The following is a 25,931-nucleotide window of genomic DNA, read 5'->3' on the forward strand; positions in this document are numbered from 1 at the left end:
ACAGTTCTGAAACGTTGAATGTACTCAGACACCGTCTCTCCCCGCCTTTGCCGCACCTGTGTTAGCTCGGTAATGCCAGCTTCGGTAGCTTCTGAGTGATATTGCACGTGAAACTGCTCCTCCAGCTGCTTCCATGTGCGGACTGAGTTTGGTGGTAACGAGGTGTACCACCCAAAGGCTGATCCCGTCAGAGATTGTGCAAAAAACCTCACACGTAATGGATCTGACACTGAAATCATGCCCAGCTGTGCCAAATATCGGCTTACGTGCTCTATCGAGCTAGACCCTTCTGCTCCGTTGAATTTTGAGAATTCAGGGAGCCGATATTTGGGTGGCAACGGGATCAAGTCATACTCGTACGGGTACGGCTTAGAATAGCCGATTGTTTTCCTCTTCGACAAGATGCCGAACTGATCTCTCAAGATGGTGCTGATCTGTTCCATGGTATTAGCCGTGGGGACCGAGCTTTCGTGACTCGTTCCAGTGGCATATTTAGCTAGCCATGCTTGTTTGTCAGCGTCTGCTCCAGAAATCCCTGTTGGTGCAATCTGGTTCGTGCGTGCCAAGGCATTGCAGTCCGGCACGTATGTGCACACATATCCATGTGGGATCTCCTTAGGCGGCTCATATAAGAACTGGCAATCGCTAGGATCGCCTCCAACCTTGTAGACTACGTACGCCGGTGAACCTGGTGGCTCTGGCGCTGCAAGCGCGAATGGTAGCGGCAGTCTGATCTGGAGCGGTATCTCTCCCTGGTGAGTCCCTAGGGTAGGTCCTGACGGGGAGTACTGATGCTTCATGATTTCCTGCACCACACGGACCGCGACGCGCTCGAGAGTATTCACCAGGCTTTCAGAATAGCGGTGTAGAGAATGAGCCGCCATGTAATTGATTTCCTGGCGCAGAGCTTTTGTGGGGACCCCGGACTAGCTGTCCGAAATTCCCTGTTATGTATACAGTTCACGATCCCATGATCAGTGCGCCGTGAACACATAACCGAACTGCTATCAAATTACACCATCCATTACAAAGCGGAATAAGAAAATTACAACATGGTCACATGACCAATACTTACATAATAGCCTCGAAGGGTCTAACTAAACATCAGAGTAGCATCATCACTTCAAGAATAGCAGCACTCCAAGTCATCTCGCCATAACCCTACAGTGCAAATCGATCGGGAATACGTTCCTAGCTCGCATAGACGTCGCCAACTCCTTCTTCATCCATCGTGTTCCTCCAAGTCTGGCCAAGTAAATAGCCAGGGACAAAGCCGTGAGTACATTGGAATTGTACTCGCAAAACCATCAAGAAGGTGACAACAATTCTAACTAGAGAAGACAAGAGAGGAAGAATAGTTTCTCTCGTGGATAAAGCATGTGAAAGAGAAATAGTTTCTCTTGTTGATATAGCATACCGGCATCTCAAGTGATGCGGACACTATGGTGGTCCTATGACATCTCTATATCTTTGTTAAAGAAGAGTTAGCATACCACCATCTCATTTGATGGGATTGCTAGGGAAGTCCTATGACATCTCTATATCTTTGTTAAGGAAAAGTTAGCATACCGCCATCTCATTTGATGGGAATGCTAGGGAAGTCCTATGACATCTCTATATCTTTGTTAAAGAAAAGTTAGCATACCGCCATCTCATTTGATGGGAATGCTAGGGAAGTCCTATGACATCTCTATATCTTTGTTAAAGAAAAGTTCCTCTACATGAAATACTAGGAAGGGAGCAACCCAATTTACATTCCAAACCCTCGACCATCTCCATGTGGTCGACACCACATCTTTCCCGTACCCTTCCGGTACTTCCAACTCACGCATTTCCTTTGGAAATCATTTTCAAAACCAAAACTCGACACAGCTCTGTAACGGCCATCCCAACCGTCCATGACCGCGGACGCGGCTATTCGAATAGTTTTAACTCTGCAGAGTGTGCGCACTTTCACCACAAGAACCGATAAATCCGCCGGGATCATCCCCGGTTCGACATACAAAAGTATGCGAGGCTCGGATAATCGGTCATAGTCCTTCGCCCGTCTCCCTTGACATGAGTCCTTCCCTGCGGGCTTACCCCTTCCCGGCACCCCGGCAGCATACCTCCTTTTGAGCGTATCTCCGGCGCCATGACGGAAGACCCTCAGTAATCGTCCGGCTATAGGCAACTACAGTGTATTGCCTCCTCCAGAGCGCAACCCGGCGTCAGAGGTCGTCGTGACCCTCCCTAGAAAGTTGTGAAGGGTGCTCATGCCAATTTCAACAGACGTCGAACTAAGCCCGTACCCACTTTGGATAATGTGGTTGCGCTGTGTAATTGTTCATGGCGAATACAAAGAACCATGTGTCGTTTTTCTCAAAAACCCAAGTCACACACACTTTCCTCTTTCCAACCATCTTTGTCAAGATCCTTTCCTTTCATAAACCATACGCTTGGGTAAGATTTGCCTCACCCAAGGTTTTCATAAACATTTACAACAAGGTAAACCTTGAGGGGTTCCCAACCTAAAGTTTCATGAGTGGAACTACTATTGCACTACGGCCGAGATGGAAGTCATCACGCCATAGATGGTGAAAAAAAATGTAATGGAGTGGATCATACTTGCTTAAGGTAAGCATGTATTATGACAACCCAAGGAGGATTATACAATCAGATTTGTGGTGCTAAAAATACAACTTAGATAGTGGAGTATCACTATCCAACATACTCTCCAATGTGTACACGGCATACTCCTCTCACATTGAGAATATACCGAGATCATGACATTGATACCTCTATACTACAAAGGGGGTGGGTGTGGTGTAAGTCATTATCTTGCGATGAGACATGCTCAAGTTGAGCATACAAGATAACCAAGTGGAATAGCATGACCATGATCCTATGCATCCCAATATCACAAAGACAATAGTGGAGTATCACCACTAGGGAGTACTCCACTAGCAACCATACATAGATGACAATAATAAGGAGAACAACACACATAGAACCAAGGTGCTTTGGATATCAACAAATGACATCCAACTAGATACCGAATCAGAGATCAAAAGATGGCTTGCCTTGGCTTATTTGTCCCTGGACTTCTTCAACTTCATCAATATAAGAATCCCGTCAATATAAATAAAATCCTTGTCCGAACCACTTCTTCTTCTTCTCCGGAATCGTTCGCATCTATCGTCGGAAAATATAAAAGGAACACAATCAATCACATTGCACCAATCATAACAAGCATGCAACATTCAACAATCAACAAGCAATAGCTAACCACCTTACTACAGGCTAACATACAAAGAACTTATAGATACTACAAAGCAACTAAAAGAGAACCCATTTTATTTACCTAGTAAAGGTATGAGTGCATCACAACTTAGGAATTGCCTCTCTCGTTTATCACCATGGTATAAACCAAATATCCCCTGGTAGATAACATCATAAAGATGACAAGTGCATTAGTTTGGCAACAAAAACATTCACATTATAATTTGAAACATTTTTTGGAAAAGCGGCAATCATTCTCCCTATTTTAAGAAGCTTACATAACACTACACAAGAATAGGAGCAAATGATATGCCCCACCATTTGAAGACTTAAGCAAAACAAAAGAGCTAAAGTTAAATTGCAGAGGTTTTGTTTTGCAAGCATAAAACAAAGGTTGCCCATCTCTACTAAAAAGAGTTGGTCAAGGGTTTCAAATAAACCGAAAAGTTTTGCTTCAACAATGCATGTCACACATAAACATTACTAACAGCAACAAATATGTATTAACAGAGACTAATAATATTTTTCCTATATAGCCAGTACTAATACAAGACTAACCCAATTGGAATCACCCAAAAATATTAAACCTACAATTTTAGGAATTTCTTTGAATCTGACTGTACAGAAAATAAGATCTGTAAGCCATAAATCGTAGAAAAATCCTAAAAATATGAGGCCACTGGCATTCAAAGATATTTAAACAGAGATTCACACACAATTGGATTTGGGTTCAAATTGTTTCTGAAACTCTCACAATTGGATTTACAAGTTTACTGCATGTTTTCACCATTTGCTTTAACTATGGAGTTGCAGAATAGATAAAGGTTTGAATCTTGTTTGAGATGATTAAGAAAACATTCAGTAATCCTACATAATTGGAATCACACAATTAGGTTCAAAAATGGATTTTTGATGATTTAAAAGCTAACAGCCATGTCTGCAGAACACACAGAACAAGTTTAATTCATAAAAAATCATAAACAAATCATAAAAATATGAGGTCAGCTGCATCTGAAAGGTATTGAATAGATGGTTCTTACCCAATTGGGTTCATTCAAAAATTCGCTTCCAAGCTCCTGGTTTAATTCGACAAATTCAGATCTGACCAGATCTTGATCTGTGAACCATTTCAATTTCAGGAGGTCATTTGAAGTGAAACCAACGCCAAAATTAAGATACTGGATAGAGCTTTCACCCACAGTTGAGTTTGCTCAAAAAGGTTTTGTAAAACGGAAGAAATCTAACAAACAGTGATTCTGCATGTTTGCAGAACTTTATTTACCGTGCAAAATCCGTAACGAATTTGAGGATGAGACCAACGCCAAGTTGTAGATCTTTTCAATACCTATCTGCGGAACTTTGAATCACTCGATTTGGATCTGCACACTATATTTGGCGGATTTTACAAGATCGTACCAGAATCTGAAACAGCAAGATGGCAGAAATTACAGCAAGATTTTGGACGAACTTTGGTCAAGAGCTTCAGATCTGAGGATAGCTCAAGCTTCTCCATGCTTAGACCAACATGCACCTGCATCAAGATCCAATCTTAGCAATGGAGGAAGAAGAAGAGGAGAGAAAACCATCTAGGGTTAGGGAGAAGAAGGAGAGGGAGGCTCTCATGGTGAGGATGAGCTTGAGGGAGGGGGAGAGCTTCATCTTGGTGGCTTGCCATGGCCATGGCCGGCCATGGGAGCAAGGGGAGCACCATTTTCGTGGGGAAGTGGAGGAGGAGAGTGTGAGGGAGTGGAGGAAATACTAGGGAGTGAAAAGAAATGAGGCAAAGGAGAGGAGGTGTGGCCGGCCAAGCTCCTTATAAAGAGGGAGGATGGTGGCTGCCTCCTCATTGATTGGGTGGGTTGGGAGGCTGCTCATTTATTGATTGGGGTAGTTGGGAGGCAAGTCTTGTAGAGGAAGAAAAATAGAGAGGAATGGCTGGCCGAAATTGCCATGCATAGACAATGGCCGGCTCCATCCTTGCCAAACATAAGTGAACAAACAAAGAGATGCACAACATCCATGTGTGTAGGCTAAGGCATGATGTTGAGGAGATGACGTCAATGAGTGACTTTATTGATGATAAGAATATGAGTGGATTCATATAGATAAAAAGAAGTGTGAGGTGATATGTACTCTAGGGATAATTCCCACCACTTTGGTTGTGACAAACATAAGATGAAAATAGATCCAAAGGTATAGTTGAAGAATAAAACTTTTTATTTGAATTAAAAATTGAAAATATTGGCATTGACCACATGCAACAATGCATGAGCATGCCAAGGTAGATGGGTAATGTTGATTTGATGAAGTAAGAATGAAAGGAGAGAGGTGTTAATAAACATTGGTGCCAATGTTGAGGAATGAAGCACTTTGATCAAATTGTCAATTTGGCCAAGAGTTGATGGTGGTGATGATGGTTTAGATAATGGTAGAGCAAGGCTAAGAGAGATGGTGAGTGAAATAACCATACTCACAAGGATGAATATGGTGGCATAAGCCATCAACATGAGGTCAAGATGATGATGGTAAACCATACAAGAGTGAGATGTGATGAATGAATGGAAGTTGTTAATTAGATCTGGAACTTTACAGAGGTGGGTCTCCACCACTATGAGAGTGGATCAAAATGTTGGATAGGGTTTATATTGAACTTTCCTTTGAAAACATTTTGAAAGAGATCCAATGATTTTTAAAACAAAATGGGTCTACTTGCATAATAATGCCAAATAGATTTTTCCCTTGTGTTATCAAAAGGTGCAAGGATGGCACATGTACCAAAACCATGCACTTAAAAGAAGGAAGAAAATCAAATGCCTTTATAGAAAGTCTTTTTGGGTTGAAGGGAATGGGATGATACAAAATACCATCCACCATCTCTCTTGTTATTTGAAGAAAACATTTAAGGAGTTTTAATAACAAGGAGTGATTTTTGTGGCTAAAACCAGGGAAGAAAAACAATAGGGTTTTTGAGAAAGAAAACTAATTTAGGAAGGAGTGTTCTCAAGGGTAGATGGTGGCTACAAAATGTACCCATCATACCTACTCTTGGTTTTGTGGATATTAAACTTGGATTAAATAAACACAAGAGGTAAAAGAGGAAGAAGTGATCTGGTGCTGAAACATTGGATAGGATACCAGATCAAGTGATTATAAGAGTTGCAAGTGGAGGATGTGACATGTAAGATGTGGAAGTTGCAGAGGGTGTTGTATAGAAGAGATCCATGCACTGAGGTCACCAAAAATAGTTGTGGGTGCTAAGAGATCAACTGCCAAAGTTGGAATCCTATAAGTAGGCACACTCATGTTGCCATCAGGAGGGAGGTTTGATGTAGTAAAAAGAAAAACAATTCTTCCTAAGCCACACATGTGTTTTATTTAGTGAGTTGCTTGTTTAACCACTAGAGGTGTTGTTATTAAGGGTAGCTCAAAACAAAACTCAACAAGCAAATCAAGACAATTCATCTACCAACAGATCAAGGCAATTCATCATAACAAACAGATCAAGGCAATTCATGTTAATTAGTCTATAGAAAAAGTTTTTGTTCCCCCTAATTTTTGCACTATGGATAATTAAACAAGCTTGCAAAAAGTTGGGGTGTTACAGATCTTCCACCCTTAAAATAATCTCGTCCCGAGATTACTAAGCATAGAACTAGAGAGGTTTCAAAGTTTAGCTAAAGTTAGACTCCATTCTTCTGTAGATGTGCCATTGTTGAGAAGGTCATTGCTTCATCTTCTGGGAGACATGATGGATTTCTGCCGATGGCGAGCTTCATGAAGAGGTTGACTACTCCATGCCGGTGTTAGATCTGTAGCTTCTTAGCGATCCTAGCAGAGTCCATGATTTCGGAGAAGTTAGTGCACCCCAACGGTGCTTTAGCAGGGTTGAAAACTTTTTAGAGTTAGCTTTAAATTCTAGTGGAAGACAAAGTCTTCCACCCTTAAAATTGTTCATCAGGGAAGGGCATTAAAAAAATGTAAGCTTCGGCCACGGGTCTTGTCGGGCGATTCTTGGAGAAGCCATTGATCCCTCGTCCTGAGTCGAACATCTTCAGAGAGTGTTGTGTAGTCCACGGCTTCAAGAGGGGTTAGTGCATCCCAAGTTTCCAACGGTGTTTTTAGAAAGGTTTAAAAATTTTAGGGTCAGCTCCAATTTTTAGTGGAAGACGAACCCTTAAGATTTTTCATCGGGCTTTCGGAAAAACTCAGAGCTTCTTCCTTGTAGTTCTTGTCTGGGGCTTCTGAAGAAGTTGTCGATCTTCCGTACTCAGTTGAAGAATCTTCAGGGGCGACATGCAGACCACAACTTCAAGAGGCACTCATGGTGTTAACTAAACCATATGACGCGCAGTAAGTTAGTAAGTTGATGAAACTCCTCGTGGGTATCCATATGAAGCAGCAACAAAGGTTGTCGGAGGCAATCTTCAGCTTGAGGGTCGTTGTTGACTTATACCAGCTAAGAAGTGAGCGGGTAAACTACACCTAATCTTGAGTCTTGAGGTATCTTCAAGAGTCTTCACTTGATGATGACGAGATGAACCATGCGATGTAGCTTGGCTTTGATGCTATTGTTCTCTCAGCTTGTTAGACGGTGTGTTAGAGAGTGGTTTTTAAGAAGTTATCCTCGAGGTTAGCGCGATTACTCCAAAGTTAGACTAAGTTAGTATGTCTTCTCGCAGAGGTGCAGTCACTCTTGAAGGTAGGGGCTTCTGCTTTCTTGGCGTAGTAGAGATGCTTCAGCTGATCTTGAAGGTAGCCAGTGTAGATAGGGGTTTGGTGTTAGTTTTTCTGACGGTCGAAAAACAACTGTTAACGGGTTTAGAGTTAGAGTCTTCCGTTAACCTATCCAACTAACTAGCAGTTAGCAATAAATCGGCGAGGTAGGTGAGGGTGAAAACATCTTAGGGAGGCTTCCTACGCTGGGTTATCACACTAAGAATGTTTTTCAGATCGAAAGAGCAAGACAATCATACACACAACAAACAAATAAAATACACTCAAGGCAGCACACGAGGGGACTACAAGCAATCAGCACAACAAACAAGGCACTATAAGTATCCAGAGATACCTAATACGTGGGGGTAGCTCGATCAATCGAAGCGATTGAGTTTGTCCTATCCATCCTATAGGTTTGGGGGCTGGTCACATATGTTGGCGTCCTCATCTTGTTGACAGCGTCTCCCATAAGAATTCTTGGAGCAGTTGGTGGCGAAGCAGGCCTGGTGTTGTCTCGTCGATGTTGAGGTGGAGGCAAAAACTGTGTAGATCTTCTAGTCTCGATATCCCGGAAACATGAGGTCTTGAGAGAGGTAGCTGTCGAGGTGCTCCCGAAGTCGAGATCTTCTCGTGGCTGGCCAAAAAAATGACTAGTCAAGAAACTGAGGACTTGATCCCTGATGACTGCAAAAAGTGCAAGCCCATGGAGGAACAAGGTCAGATCTTTGACATACTTTGGTGAAAACCAAAGACATGACGTTATCATCCCTATATGTGCACACTAAGTCGGCTTCCAATCTTCAATAGTTGTTGTTGGAGATACGTGAGACTTCATAAAAAGTTGATCCATCTTCGACATCGAGTCTCCGGGTCTGAGTTGGGGACATCGCCCAATATGTAGGTTTGAAGTGGATGAGACAATAGAGTAAGAATTTTCACACATTTTAATAAAGCGGAGAGATAAGAATTTAGAAGCTTTGAAGAAATAAGACGAGTAGAAGCTATGCTTCCGACTAAAGAAAAAATTTGTTTCGTAAATAGTTTTTCCCAAATACTTCTTTCCTAACTAACGTCCATGCTAACTAAGGTCTCCTACAGTCAGGATAGCTCTGATACCAGCTCTGTGGGGACCCCGGACTAGCTGTCCGAAATTCCCTGTTATGTATACAGTTCACGATCCCATGATCAGTGCGCCGTGAACACATAACCGAACTGATATCAAATTACACCATCCATTACAAAGCGGAATAAGAAAATTACAACATGGTCACATGACCAATACTTACATAATAGCCTCGAAGGGTCTAACTAAACATCAGAGTAGCATCATCACTTCAGCAACGCAGTACCCAAGTCATCTGCCATAACCCTACAGGCAACTGACTGGGAATACGTTCCTAGCTCGCATAGACGTCGCCAACTCCTTCTTCATCCATCGTGTTCCTCCAAGTCTGGCCAAGTAAATAGCCAGGGACAAAGCCGTGAGTACATTGGAATTGTACTCGCAAAACCATCAAGAAGGTGACAACAATTCTAACTAGAGAAGACAAGAGAGGAAGAATAGTTTCTCTCGTGGATAAAGCATGTGAAAGAGAAATAGTTTCTCTTGTTGATATAGCATACCGGCATCTCAAGTGATGCGGACACTATGGTGGTCCTATGACATCTCTATATCTTTGTTAAAGAAGAGTTAGCATACCACCATCTCATTTGATGGGATTGCTAGGGAAGTCCTATGACATCTCTATATCTTTGTTAAAGAAAAGTTAGCATACCGCCATCTCATTTGATGGGAATGCTAGGGAAGTCCTATGACATCTCTATATCTTTGTTAAAGAAAAGTTAGCATACCGCCATCTCATTTGATGGGAATGCTAGGGAAGTCCTATGACATCTCTATATCTTTGTTAAAGAAAAGTTCCTCTACATGAAATACTAGGAAGGGAGCAACCCAATTTACATTCCAAACCCTCGACCATCTCCATGTGGTCGACACCACATCTTTCCCGTACCCTTCCGGTACTTCCAACTCACGCATTTCCTTTGGAAATCATTTTCAAAACCAAAACTCGACACAGCTCTGTAACGGCCATCCCAACCGTCCATGACCGCCGACGCGGCTATTCGAATAGTTTTAACTCTGCAGAGTGTGCGCACTTTCACCACAAGAACCGATAAATCCGCCGGGATCATCCCCGGTTCGACATACAAAAGTATGCGAGGCTCGGATAATCGGTCATAGTCCTTCGCCCGTCTCCCTTGACATGAGTCCTTCCCTGCGGGCTTACCCCTTCCCGGCACCCCGGCAGCATACCTCCTTTTGAGCGTATCTCCGGCGCCATGACGGAAGACCCTCAGTAATCGTCCGGCTATAGGCAACTACAGTGTATTGCCTCCTCCAGAGCGCAACCCGGCGTCAGAGGTCGTCGTGACCCTCCCTAGAAAGTTGTGAAGGGTGCTCATGCCAATTTCAACAGACGTCGAACTAAGCCCGTACCCACTTTGGATAATGTGGTTGCGCTGTGTAATTGTTCCGGGCGAATACAAAGAACCATGTGTCGTTTTTCTCAAAAACCCAAGTCACACACACTTTCCTCTTTCCAACCATCTTTGTCAAGATCCTTTCCTTTCATAAACCATACGCTTGGGTAAGATTTGCCTCACCCAAGGTTTTCATAAACATTTACAACAAGGTAAACCTTGAGGGGTTCCCAACCTAAAGTTTCATGAGTGGAACTACTATTGCACTACGGCCGAGATGGAAGTCATCACGCCATAGATGGTGAAAAAAAATGTAATGGAGTGGATCATACTTGCTTAAGGTAAGAATGTATTATGACAACCCAAGGAGGATTATACAATCAGATTTGTGGTGCTAAAAATACAACTTAGATAGTGGAGTATCACTATCCAACATACTCTCCAATGTGTACACGGCATACTCCTCTCACATTGAGAATATACCGAGATCATGACATTGATACCTCTATACTACAAAGGGGGTGGGTGTGGTGTAAGTCATTATCTTGCGATGAGACATGCTCAAGTTGAGCATACAAGATAACCAAGTGGAATAGCATGACCATGATCCTATGCATCCCAATATCACAAAGACAATAGTGGAGTATCACCACTAGGGAGTACTCCACTAGCAACCATACATAGATGACAATAATAAGGAGAACAACACACATAGAACCAAGGTGCTTTGGATATCAACAAATGACATCCAACTAGATACCGAATCAGAGATCAAAAGATGGCTTGCCTTGGCTTATTTGTCCCTGGACTTCTTCAACTTCATCAATATAAGAATCCCGTCAATATAAATAAAATCCTTGTCCGAACCACTTCTTCTTCTTCTCCGGAATCGTTCGCATCTATCGTCGGAAAATATAAAAGGAACACAATCAATCACATTGCACCAATCATAACAAGCATGCAACATTCAACAATCAACAAGCAATAGCTAACCACCTTACTACAGGCTAACATACAAAGAACTTATAGATACTACAAAGCAACTAAAAGAGAACCCATTTTATTTACCTAGTAAAGGTATGAGTGCATCACAACTTAGGAATTGCCTCTCTCGTTTATCACCATGGTATAAACCAAATATCCCCTGGTAGATAACATCATAAAGATGACAAGTGCATTAGTTTGGCAACAAAAACATTCACATTATAATTTGAAACATTTTTTGGAAAAGCGGCAATCATTCTCCCTATTTTAAGAAGCTTACATAACACTACACAAGAATAGGAGCAAATGATATGCCCCACCATTTGAAGACTTAAGCAAAACAAAAGAGCTAAAGTTAAATTGCAGAGGTTTTGTTTTGCAAGCATAAAACAAAGGTTGCCCATCTCTACTAAAAAGAGTTGGTCAAGGGTTTCAAATAAACCGAAAAGTTTTGCTTCAACAATGCATGTCACACATAAACATTACTAACAGCAACAAATATGTATTAACAGAGACTAATAATATTTTTCCTATATAGCAAGTACTAATACAAGACTAACCCAATTGGAATCACCCAAAAATATTAAACCTACAATTTTAGGAATTTCTTTGAATCTGACTGTACAGAAAATAAGATCTGTAAGCCATAAATCGTAGAAAAATCCTAAAAATATGAGGCCACTGGCATTCAAAGATATTTAAACAGAGATTCACACACAATTGGATTTGGGTTCAAATTGTTTCTGAAACTCTCACAATTGGATTTACAAGTTTACTGCATGTTTTCACCATTTGCTTTAACTATGGAGTTGCAGAATAGATAAAGGTTTGAATCTTGTTTGAGATGATTAAGAAAACATTCAGTAATCCTACATAATTGGAATCACACAATTAGGTTCAAAAATGGATTTTTGATGATTTAAAAGCTAACAGCCATGTCTGCAGAACACACAGAACAAGTTTAATTCATAAAAAATCATAAACAAATCATAAAAATATGAGGTCAGCTGCATCTGAAAGGTATTGAATAGATGGTTCTTACCCAATTGGGTTCATTCAAAAATTCGCTTCCAAGCTCCTGGTTTAATTCGACAAATTCAGATCTGACCAGATCTTGATCTGTGAACCATTTCAATTTCAGGAGGTCATTTGAAGTGAAACCAACGCCAAAATGAAGATACTGGATAGAGCTTTCACCCACAGTTGAGTTTGCTCAAAAAGGTTTTGTAAAACGGAAAAAATCTAACAAACAGTGATTCTGCATGTTTGCAGAACTTTATTTACCGTGCAAAATCCGTAACGAATCTGAGGATGAGACCAACGCCAAGTTGTAGATCTTTTCAATACCTATCTGCGGAACTTTGAATCACTCGATTTGGATCTGCACACTATATTTGGCGGATTTTACAAGATCGTACCAGAATCTGAAACAGCAAGATGGCAGAAATTACAGCAAGATTTTGGACGAACTTTGGTCAAGAGCTTCAGATCTGAGGATAGCTCAAGCTTCTCCATGCTTAGACCAACATGCACCTGCATCAAGATCCAATCTTAGCAATGGAGGAAGAAGAAGAGGAGAGAAAACCATCTAGGGTTAGGGAGAAGAAGGAGAGGGAGGCTCTCATGGTGAGGATGAGCTTGAGGGAGGGGGAGAGCTTCATCTTGGTGGCTTGCCATGGCCATGGCCGGCCATGGGAGCAAGGGGAGCACCATTTTCGTGGGGAAGTGGAGGAGGAGAGTGTGAGGGAGTGGAGGAAATACTAGGTAGTGAAAAGAAATGAGGCAAAGGAGAGGAGGTGTGGCCGGCCAAGCTCCTTATAAAGAGGGAGGATGGTGGCTGCCTCCTCATTGATTGGGTGGGTTGGGAGGCTGCTCATTTATTGATTGGGGTAGTTGGGAGGCAAGTCTTGTAGAGGAAGAAAAATAGAGAGGAATGGCTGGCCGAAATTGCCATGCATAGACAATGGCCGGCTCCATCCTTGCCAAACATAAGTGAACAAACAAAGAGATGCACAACATCCATGTGTGTAGGCCAAGGCATGATGTTGAGGAGATGACGTCAATGAGTGACTTTATTGATGATAAGAATATGAGTGGATTCATATAGATAAAAAGAAGTGTGAGGTGATATGTACTCTAGGGATAATTCCCACCACTTTGGTTGTGACAAACATAAGATGAAAATAGATCCAAAGGTATAGTTGAAGAATAAAACTTTTTATTTGAATTAAAAATTGAAAATATTGGCATTGACCACATGCAACAATGCATGAGCATGCCAAGGTAGATGGGTAATGTTGATTTGATGAAGTAAGAATGAAAGGAGAGAGGTGTTAATAAACATTGGTGCCAATGTTGAGGAATGAAGCACTTTGATCAAATTGTCAATTTGGCCAAGAGTTGATGGTGGTGATGATGGTTTAGATAATGGTAGAGCAAGGCTAAGAGAGATGGTGAGTGAAATAACCATACTCACAAGGATGAATATGGTGGCATAAGCCATCAACATGAGGTCAAGATGATGATGGTAAACCATACAAGAGTGAGATGTGATGAATGAATGGAAGTTGTTAATTAGATCTGGAACTTTACAGAGGTGGGTCTCCACCACTATGAGAGTGGATCAAAATGTTGGATAGGGTTTATATTGAACTTTCCTTTGAAAACATTTTGAAAGAGATCCAATGATTTTTAAAACAAAATGGGTCTACTTGCATAATAATGCCAAATAGATTTTTCCCTTGTGTTATCAAAAGGTGCAAGGATGGCACATGTACCAAAACCATGCACTTAAAAGAAGGAAGAAAATCAAATGCCTTTATAGAAAGTCTTTTTGGGTTGAAGGGAATGGGATGATACAAAATACCATCCACCATCTCTCTTGTTATTTGAAGAAAACATTTAAGGAGTTTTAATAACAAGGAGTGATTTTTGTGGCTAAAACCAGGGAAGAAAAACAATAGGGTTTTTGAGAAAGAAAACTAATTTAGGAAGGAGTGTTCTCAAGGGTAGATGGTGGCTACAAAATGTACCCATCATACCTACTCTTGGTTTTGTGGATATTAAACTTGGATTAAATAAACACAAGAGGTAAAAGAGGAAGAAGTGATCTGGTGCTGAAACATTGGATAGGATACCAGATCAAGTGATTATAAGAGTTGCAAGTGGAGGATGTGACATGTAAGATGTGGAAGTTGCAGAGGGTGTTGTATAGAAGAGATCCATGCACTGAGGTCACCAAAAATAGTTGTGGGTGCTAAGAGATCAACTGCCAAAGTTGGAATCCTATAAGTAGGCACACTCATGTTGCCATCAGGAGGGAGGTTTGATGTAGTAAAAAGAAAAACAATTCTTCCTAAGCCACACATGTGTTTTATTTAGTGAGTTGCTTGTTTAACCACTAGAGGTGTTGTTATTAAGGGTAGCTCAAAACAAAACTCAACAAGCAAATCAAGACAATTCATCTACCAACAGATCAAGGCAATTCATCATAACAAACAGATCAAGGCAATTCATGTTAATTAGTCTATAGAAAAAGTTTTTGTTCCCCCTAATTTTGGCACTATGGATAATTAAACAAGCTTGCAAAAAGTTGGGGTGTTACAGCTTTGGTACGTTCCTCCGAAGGGGTAGACAGGTCCACTCCGTCAAGAACACCTTCAGGGGAGAACCCCTTCCACCTTATGCCATGTGAACGGGTCCTTACGAAGGAGCCGATGAGATCGGCTTCCAAGATGGCTTTCATCTCATCATACTTCTTCTTTTGCTCTTCGGGCAGATCTGCGTACGTGACTGGTTCGCCAACCACCTCATCCGCAGCTTTTGACATGGTTGCTGCAGATGTCGATGTTGTTGTTGTTGTAGAAGGTCCCACCGGGCGTGCCAGAATGTGTTACTTGCCAAAACCCACCGGCGGGCAGCGGTGATGACCCACAAGTATAGGGGGTGTATCGTAGTATTTTCGATAAGTAAGAATGTCGATCCCAACGAGGAGCAGAAGGTGTTGACAAGCAGTTTCGATGAAGAATTCCCTGTAAATGCTCACAGACAAGTATTCGGGGGGTTTTGATGTAACAGTTGAATAAAGTACGAGTAAGTAAAGTGCGAGAGTAACAATTGCAGCGAGTGGCCCAATCCTTTTTAGCACAAAGGACAAGCCGGTTTGTTTACTTATAATGACCAAACGTTCTCGAGGACACACGGGATTTTAGTCTAGTGCTTTCGCTACATACGGCTAAATAATCTTCATTGTTATGATAAGTGTTGTGTGGGTGAACCTATGCTAATGTACCGCCCTTCCTAGGACTAATACATACTTGTGATTATACCCCTTGCAAGCATCCGCAACTACAAGAAAGTAATTAAGAATAAATCTAACCACAGCCTTAAACTCTGAGATCCTGCGATCCCTCCTGCATCGATATACCAACGGGGGTTTAGGTTTCTGTCACTCCGGCAACCCCGCAATTGGCAAACGAATACAAGATGCATTCCCCTAGGCCCATAAATGGTGAAGTGTCATGTAGTCGACGTTCACATGACACCACTAGAAGAATAACACCCCAACTTAAATATCATACCATTGAATATTACTCAACCATAGTTCACTACTAACATTTAGACTTCACCCATGTCCTCAAGAACTAAACGAACTACTCACGAGACATCATATGGAACATGATCAGAGGTGATATGATGATGAATAACAATCTGAACATAAACTTGGTTCAATGGTTTCACTCAATAGCATCAACAACAAGTAGAGATCGCTACCGGGAGAGTTTCCCCTATCAAACAATCAAGATCAAACCCAAATTGCTACGGCGGTGACGGTGTCCAGTGGTGAAGACGGCGGTGATGATGGTGGAGATGATGATGATGGTGATGGAGATGATGTCCAGCTCGATAACGGTGACGATGGCGTCGATTTCCCCCTCTCGGAGGGAATTTCCCCGGCGGATTCCTGCCCGCCGGAGAGCTCTTTTCTCTCTGGTGTTCTCCGCCCCGCAGAGGCGGCTGTAACTCTTCGCGAGGTACCCTCTATGGCTTAGGTTTTCGGGACGAAGGATTTCGCAAAGAAAAGGAGGCGAAAGGGGCTGTGGGCCCCCCACACCACATGGTGGCGCGGCCAGGCCATGGGCCGCGCCGCCCTATGGTGTGGGCCCACCCTGGGTCCTCCTGGCTCCTCCTTCTGGCTTCCTTCGTCATCTTGAAAAATAGGATTTTTGGTATAATTTCCTTCCACAGTTGATCTTCCGAAGTATTGCGTTCTGACGGTGCTTTTTCCAGCAGAATCCTGGCTCCGGTGCTTGATCCTCCAATAATGATGAAACATGCAAAATAGATGAAATAACATAAGTATTGTGTCCCAATATGAAATATATCAATGAATAATGGCAAATTATGATATAAAATAGTGATGCAAATTGGACGTATCAACTCCCCCCAAGCTTAGACTTCGCTTGTCCCCAAGCGAAACTGAGCTCGATAAACAGGACCACATGTTTGTGGAGTGAAGAGTCGATAAATAAAATACGGACAAGAAGCATCATATTCATTCACACAAGACATTATAGTGGACAACTTCCTCTTATAACTCAACTTGAAACAAGTATAAGGTAATCACAAATAAAGGTGCATAAGAAATCATAATTGGTGATGGCAAACTTCGTTCTTGGTCAGAGAACAATTAATAGATTATACTTATCTCATTGAACAGCGCTCTCATGTTAAAGTTTATAAGGCACAACTTGCATACTCAATCATAATGGTCTCTTCATGATCATTGATAACTTGCAAAGCTATATTCATTCAAATAAAACTTGTACTAAACAAGGAAGAATAAAAGACATGACGAAGCAAATCACAATATAATGGTTTGATCACAACTACTCAAATGCTTGCTTGAGATGGAGGGAAATAGGTTTACTGACTCAACATAAAGTAAAAGACAGGCCCTTCGCAGAGAGAAGCAGGGATTAAATCATGTGCTAGAGCTTTTTCAGTTTTGCAATCATACAAAGAGAATAAAAGTAACTTTTTGAGAGGTGTTTGTTGTTGTCAACGACTGGTAGCGGGTACTCTAACCCCCTCGCCAGACAAACCTTCAAAGAGCGGCTCCCATTTTATTTTTATTTTGTGTGGCACTCCTTCCAACCTTTCTTTCACAAACCATGGCTAACCGAATCCTCGGGTGCCTGCCAACAATCTCATACCATGAAGGAGTGCCTTTTTATTTTAGTTTTATTATGATGATGACACTCCCCCCAACCTTTGCTTACAAAAGCCATGGCTAACCGAATCCTTCGGGTGCCGTCCATCAATCACATACCATCGAGGAGTGTCTATTTAGTTTAATTAATTTGGGACTGGGAATCCCATTGCCAGCTCTTTTTGCCAAATTATTGGATAAGCGGATGAAGCCACTAGTCCATTGGTGAAAGTTGCCCAACAAGATTGAAAGATAAAACACCACATACTTCCTCATGAGCTATAAAACATTGACACAAATAAGAGATACTAAGTTTTGAATTGTTTAAAGGTAGCACATGAAGTATTTACTTGGAATGGCAGAAAATACCATATAGTAGGTAGGTATGGTGGACACAAATGGCATAGGTTTGGGCTAAGGTTTGGATGCACGAGAAGTATTCCCTCTCAGTACAGGTTTTTGGCTAGCAAGGTTAAATAGCAAGGATAAGAGTTGAGGGAAACAAACAAATATACATGTGATAGAAACAATCATGCATCTTCCTTGTAAGCACAAACAATTTTAACTTCAGAATAATAAACTATGAGCTAACAAGAAAGAAAGACAATGAAACATCTACATGTATTTCTCTTTTCTACTTAAACCTCAAAGTGTTGTTGCTATTGACCAATGCTAAGTTTGCCAAAACCAAATAGATTTATTCAATGCTCCCAAAGTGATACCAATACTAATGACAAGGTAAATCATATAGTAGAGATTGCAAACTAGAATACGATGTGCAATATGTAAATGATAAGACTTCTCATTAATATTCCATAACGATAACTCACACCAAGGGATACATAGATAACCAACTAAAGGAGAGATACTTCCAACTGCAACCCATCTTATATGATAACTTCCCTACTCATGATATGACACTACTTGACAATAAAAATAAAAGGTAGTGATGATGTGATACCGCGGCACTCCCCCAAGCTTGGAACAAACCAAGGGGATGCCAATACCGATGATGAATTACTCCTGCGGCGATGGTGGTGATGAACTCCCGTCATCAAACTTCCAAGGAAGATGCTCTCCATCAAGAAACGACATCTTGGTCTCGGGAATCCTGAAACTGGCAGCACGGCTTATGTATTTAAACCTGTTTTCATACTCACAGTTCTGATTCTGAATGTCATAAAGTTGTGCTTGGAGTTTGTTGGTGGTGTCGTGGAGTGAGAGGATGTCGCTCCAAAGCTTTGCAGTTTCCTTCTCATGTTCAGCAATGAGTTCAGACACAATCCTGTGGAAGATATCCACCTCACGCTCAGCCATCTTCTTATATTTGAAAACCTCCTGTTCTAACTTCTCCATCCTATCTTCCAAGCTTCCTTCTCCTTTAGGACCCTGGACATCCTTGACCTGCAGTTCTCCTTCAACAAGCAGCAACTCCTTGGGGTGCATCCTCAGCTCCTCCATGTACAAGTTGCCAACATCCTTGCAGGAGCTGTCCTTCGGAGTTTCCAACGAAGACATGATGGCTCTAGATCCGAAGCAAATCCTGGCAGAAACAGCTCGAAACAAAACACGTCGAGAAAACAATATACGGACCTCCAGGGGTCCGGGGGATTATATAGCAAAAATTTTCACGACAAACGGAAAGTACCAGATCGAACTAGAGTCGGAAAGGGGCGACGAGGCGGCCAAACCATAGGTCAGCGCGGGCCCAGGTCAGGCCGCACCGGCCTATGGTGGCACCCCCTCGTGCGTCCTTTCCACTCCGTTTCGAACTCGTAATTTTTCATATTTTCCAAAAACAGCAAAAATATTGTTCGGAAAGTAAATTGCGTACTTTTCATTACCAAGATCTTGTTACCTATTCAAAGTCGAGTTCGCGGATTTGTCAATTTGCCCTTTGATGAAAGCCTCCGGTGTTTCCACTTGAATAATATCAACATCAACATTATAAGAATCACCTGAGATATAATGCTTGAGTCTTTGTCCATTCACCACTTGCGTAGCATTGCCTTGGAGAGAGCTAATTTTGATTGCTCCTGAACGATACACCTCCTCGACAACATATGGTCCTTCCCATTTCGAGAGTAATTTCCCTGCAAAGAATCTGAGACGAGACCGATACAATAGGACTTTATCCCCAATATTAAATTCTCTTTTGATAATCCTTCTATCATGCCATTTTTTAACTTTCTCTTTAAAGAGTTTAGCATTTTCATAAGCTTCATTTCTCCATTCATCTAGAGAACTTAATTGCAACAACCTCTTATCACCGGCAAGTTTAGGATCTTTATTTAATTCTCTAACAGCCCAATAAGCTTTGTGCTCTAGTTCTAAAGGTAAATGACAAGCTTTCCCATAAACCATTTTATAAGGTGACATTCCCATGGGATTTTTATAAGCAGTTCTATAAGCCCATAGTGCATCCTTCAATTTACTAGCCCAATTCTTTCTAGTTTTATTAACGGTCTTTCCCAAAATAGATTTAATCTCTCTATTTGATAGTTCCACTTGACCACTAGTTTGAGGATGATAAGCGGAAGCAATTCTATGATTAATACCATACTTAGCAAGAGTTTTTCTAAAACCTCCATGAATAAAATGAGAACCTCCATCAGTCATAATATATCTAGGCACTCCAAATCTAGGAAAAATAATGTCTAAAAGCATTCTTAAAGAGGTCTCACCATCAGCACTTTTTGTAGGTATGGCTTCCACCCATTTAGTAACATAATCAACAGCAACAAGTATATGAGTGTTACCTTCTGAAGACGGAAAAGGTCCCATGAAGTCAAATCCCCAACAATCAAACGGTTCAATAACAAGAGTATAATTCATAGGCATTTCATTACGTCTGGAGATATTACCAACCCTTTGGCATTCATCACAAGATAAAATAAATTTTCTCGCATCTTTGAAGAGAGTTGGCCAATAAAAACCTGATTGTAGAACCTTTTGCGCGGTTCTTTCTCCGGCGTGATGTCCTCCATAAGCACTACCATGACATTTACTCAATATCTCTTGTTGTTCATATTCGGGAACACACCTTCGCATAATACCATCCACTCCTTCTTTATATAAGTGTGGGTCATCCCAGAAATAATGCCTCAAGTCATAAAAGAATTTCCTCCTTTGCTGAGCTGAAAAGGTTGGAGGCAAGTACTTGGAAACAATAAAGTTAGCATAATCAGCATACCAAGGACTGTCTCGCGAGCTCACCTTTATTACAGCCAATTGTTCATTTGGAAAACTATCATTAACAGGAACAGGATCATAAGCAATATTTTCCAATCTAGACAAATTATCAGAACAGGATTATCAGCACCTTTCCTATCTACAATATGTAAATCAAATTCTTGCAAAAGAAGTACCCATCTAATAAGCCTCGGCTTAGCATCTTTCTTTGTCATAAGGTATCTAATTGCAGCATGATCAGTATGAATAGTAACTTTTGAATCCACAATATAAGATCTAAATTTATCACAAGCAAAGACTACAGCTAATAATTCTTTTTCAGTTGTAGCATAATTTCTTTGAGCAGCATCAAGAGTTTTACTAGCATAATGAATAACATTCAATTTTTTATCTACTCGCTGTCCAAGAACAGCGCCTACAGCAAAATCACTAGCATCACACATAATCTCAAAGGGTAAATTCCAATCAGGAGGTTCAACTATAGGAGCAGTTGTTAAGGCTTTCTTTAGAGTTTCAAAAGCTTCCTTACAATCATCATCAAAAACAAATGGTACATCTTTTTGAAGAAGATTAGTAAGAGGTTTTGAAATCTTGGAGAAATCTTTAATAAATCTCCTATAAAACCCAGCATGACCAAGAACACTACGAATACCTTTAACATCCCTCGGATAGGGCATCTTCTCAATTGCTTCAACTTTAGCTCTATCAACTTCAATACCTCTCTCGGAAATTTTATGTCCCAATACAATTCCTTCATTGACCATAAAGTGGCATTTCTCCCAATTAAGAACAAGGTTAGTTTCTTCACATCTCTGCAAAACTTTATCAAGGTTTCGCAAGCAACTATCAAAAGAATTCCCATAGACGGAAAAATCATCCATGAATACCTCTACAATACTCTCACAAAAACCATGAAAAATAGCAGACATGCATCTTTGAAAAGTAGCAGGAGCATTACATAAACCAAAAGGCATACGTCTATAAGCATAAGTTCCATAGGGACAAGTGAAAGTGGTTTTCTCTTGATCTTTAGCTTTAACAACAATTTGTGAAAACCAGTAATAACCATCAAGAAAGCAAAAATGAGTATTTTTAGACAATCTTTCTAGCATTTGATCAATAAATGGTAAAGGGTAATGATCTTTCTTAGTAACTTTATTAACTTTTCGAAAATCAATGCACATTCTATACCCTACAACTACTCTTTGAGGGATGAGCTCATCATTATCATTAGGCACAACAGTCATTCCTCCCTTCTTGGGAACGCAATGCACAGGACTAACCCATCTACTATCAGCAATAGGATATATAATACCAGCTTCAAGAAGTCTTAATACCTCATTCCTTACCACTTCCTTCATCTTCGGAATTAGACGACGCTGATGTTCAACAACAGGCTTTGCATCATCTTCCATATTAATAGCATGTTGGCAAATAGAAGGAGAAATCCCTTTCAAATCATCAAGAGTATAGCCAATAGCTCCTCGGTGCTTCTTCAATATTTCCAATAACCTTTCTTCCTCAATCTCTGAAAGCTTAGAACTAATAATAACAGGATATATTTTCTTATCATCAATATGATCATATTTAAGATTATCAGGCAAAGGCTTTAAATCAAAAACAGGATCTTCCTTTGGTGGCGGTGTTGTACCCAAATCTTCCACCGGTAAATCATGCTTGAGAATAGGTTGGCGAAGAAAAATTTCCTCAAGCTCATCTCTTTCTTTCCTAAAAACTTCACTCTCGCTATCCTCCAAATGTTGCTACAAAGGATTGTTAGGAACAAGAACAATAGATGCACATTGCTCCATTTTAAAATCATTACTAGGTAAATCAGCTTTATAAGGAGTTTTGGTAAATTTAGAGAAATTAAACTCATAAGATTCACCAGCAAATTTAGTCAAAATTTTCTCTTTCTTACAATCTATAATAGCTCCACAAGTATTTAGAAAAGGTCTACCAAAAATAATAGGACAATAATCACTAGCAGCAGAACCAAGTACCAAAAAGTCAGCAGGATATTTAATCTTACCGCATAAAACTTCCACATCTCGAACAATACCAATTGGAGAAATAGTTTCTCTATTAGCTAGCTGAATAACCACATCAATATCTTCAAGTTCACAAGAATCAATTTCGTGCATAATCTCCATGTAAAGCTCATAAGGAATAGCACTAACACTTGCACCAATATCACATAATCCATAATAGCAATGATCACCAATTCTAATAGATAGCATAGGAACACTAGCTTGTTTGGGTTTATTAGGATGTGAAACAATATTAGAAGCATCTTCACAGAAAATAATATGACCATCCTCCACATTTTCAGTCACAAGATCTTTAACTATTGCAACAAAGAGGTTCAACTTTTATTTGTTCTTCAGGTTCTACAGGTTTCTTTTCACTTTTATGAACCGCACTATTTATAACAGAGTACTCCTTCATTTTAGCAGGGAAAGGAGTTTTTTCAATATAAGCTTCAGGAATAACATGATCAGCAGTTTCAACTACAACGCTTTTATTAATAGATGAATCAATTTTATCTTTATACGGTTCATGATACTTATCAAAATTCTTCTTTGGCAATTCATAATGAGAGGCAAAAGCTTTATAAAGATTTGCAGCAACTTGAGAATCAAGACCATATGTAGCACTCATATTACGAAATTTATCAGTATCCATAAAAGCTTCAATGCATTTATAATCATAAATTATACCTGATTCTCTATCCTTGTCGTTCTCCCAACCTTCAGTATTTTCTTGGATCCGATCAAGAAGGTCCCTTTTAAACTCTTCTTTGTTGCGTGTAAATGATCCAGAACAAGAAGTATCCAGCAAGGTCTTGTCTTGAAAAAGAAAGTCTTGCATAGAAATTATCAATAATAACATTACCAGGAAGCTCATGAATGGGGCATTTGAGCATTAAAGACTTCAATCTCCCCCAAGCTTGGGCAATACTCTCTCCATCATGAGGCCAAAAATTATATATGCGATTCCGATCCTTGTGAATTTCACTTGGAGGATAGAACTTAGAATAAAACCGGGCACAATATCATTCCATTCAAGAGAATCCCCATTATCCAAGAATTTATACCAATGCGCCGCTTTACCAGACAGCGATAAAGAGAATAGTTTCTTCCTCACTTCATCCATAGCAATACCTGCACACTTGAATAAACCGCATAATTCATGTAAGAACAATAAATGATCTCCAGGGTGGACAGTTCCATCCCCTTCATAGCGGTTATCCATAACACGTTCAATAATTTTCATAGGTATTTTATATGGTATCACTTCCTCACCTGGCGCCTCATCCACTACCGTTGCAGTAGTAGTAGATTTCCCAAATAAAAATTGAAGAGAAGATCTCTCCATAATGACTTATAGCAGGCAGAAATAAAATCAGCACAAACAAGAAAGGTTTTCCTTACCAATTCCACTTACCAATAGCGCTTCACTCCCCGGCAACGGCGCCAGAAAATAGTCTTGATGACCCACAAGTATAGGGGGTGTATCGTAGTATTTTCGATAAGTAAGAATGTCGATCCCAACGAGGAGCAGAAGGTGTTGACAAGCAGTTTCGATGAAGAATTCCCTGTAAATGCTCACAGACAAGTATTCGGGGGGTTTTGATGTAACAGTTGAATAAAGTACGAGTAAGTAAAGTGCGAGAGTAACAATTGCAGCGAGTGGCCCAATCCTTTTTAGCACAAAGGACAAGTCGGTTTGTTTACTTATAATGACCAAACGTTCTCGAGGACACACGGGATTTTAGTCTAGTGCTTTCGCTACATACGGCTAAATAATCTTCATTGTTATGATAAGTGTTGTGTGGGTGAACCTATGCTAATGTACCGCCCTTCCTAGGACTAATACATACTTATGATTATACCCCTTGCAAGCATCCGCAACTACAAGAAAGTAATTAAGAATAAATCTAACCACAGCCTTAAACTCTGAGATCCTGCGATCCCTCCTGCATCGATATACCAACGGGGGTTTAGGTTTCTGTCACTCCGGCAACCCCGCAATTGGCAAACGAATACAAGATGCATTCCCCTAGGCCCATAAATGGTGAAGTGTCATGTAGTCGACGTTCACATGACACCACTAGAAGAATAACACCCCAACTTAAATATCATACCATTGAATATTACTCAACCATAGTTCACTACTAACATTTAGACTTCACCCATGTCCTCAAGAACTAAACGAACTACTCACGAGACATCATATGGAACATGATCAGAGGTGATATGATGATGAATAACAATCTGAACATAAACTTGGTTCAATGGTTTCACTCAATAGCATCAACAACAAGTAGAGATCGCTACCGGGAGAGTTTCCCCTATCAAACAATCAAGATCAAACCCAAATTGCTACGGCGGTGACGGTGTCCAGCGGTGAAGACGGCGGTGATGATGGTGGAGATGATGATGATGGTGATGGAGATGATGTCCAGCTCGATGACGGTGACGATGGCGTCGATTTCCCCCTCCCGGAGGGAATTTCCCCGGCGGATTCCTGCCCGCCGGAGAGCTCTTTTCTCTCTGGTGTTCTCCGCCCCGCAGAGGCGGCTGTAACTCTTCACGAGGTACCCTCTATGGCTTAGGTTTTCAGGACGAAGGATTTCGCGAAGAAAAGGAGGCGAAAGGGGCTGTGGGCCCCCCACACCACATGGTGGTGCGGCCAGGCCATGGGCCGCGCCGCCCTATGGTGTGGGCCCACCCTGGGTCCTCCTGGCTCCTCCTTCTGGCTTCCTTCGTCATCTTGAAAAATAGGATTTTTGGTATAATTTCCTTCCACAGTTGATCTTCCGAAGTATTGCGTTCTGACGGTGCTTTTTCCAGCAGAATCCTGGCTCCGGTGCTTGATCCTCCAATAATGATGAAACATGCAAAATAGATGAAATAACATAAGTATTGTGTCCCAATATGAAATATATCAATGAATAACGGCAAATTATGATATAAAATAGTGATGCAAATTGGACGTATCAAGCGGCGAGCAACACGAAGAGCCGGGAGGGTACCAAGACTGCTGGTGGGCCCTAGTCCCTCGGTCGTCGTCCCGCAATGCT

At 40.9% G+C, this 25,931-nt stretch overlaps 2 long non-coding RNA genes across 2 annotated transcripts; both read right to left on the reverse strand.

Annotated features, from left to right (window-relative positions):
• Window positions 1-2,351: 2,351 nt before the first annotated feature.
• LOC127345114 (uncharacterized) lies at window positions 2,352-5,073 on the reverse strand. Its single transcript, XR_007878433.2, has 5 exons — window positions 4,730-5,073; window positions 4,544-4,640; window positions 4,302-4,378; window positions 3,344-3,419; window positions 2,352-3,174 (listed from the first exon to the last, which is right to left on the reverse strand). It is a non-coding gene; the product is annotated as an uncharacterized lncRNA (long non-coding RNA).
• A 5,764-nt stretch (window positions 5,074-10,837) lies between these two features.
• Window positions 10,838-13,227, reverse strand: LOC127345115 (uncharacterized). Its single transcript, XR_011754326.1, has 4 exons — window positions 12,913-13,227; window positions 12,727-12,823; window positions 12,485-12,622; window positions 10,838-11,357 (listed from the first exon to the last, which is right to left on the reverse strand). It is a non-coding gene; the product is annotated as an uncharacterized lncRNA (long non-coding RNA).
• Window positions 13,228-25,931: the final 12,704 nt, after the last annotated feature.

Source organism: Lolium perenne, chromosome 3 (genome assembly GCF_019359855.2).
Source record: "Lolium perenne isolate Kyuss_39 chromosome 3, Kyuss_2.0, whole genome shotgun sequence".
NCBI lineage: Eukaryota > Viridiplantae > Streptophyta > Magnoliopsida > Poales > Poaceae > Lolium > Lolium perenne.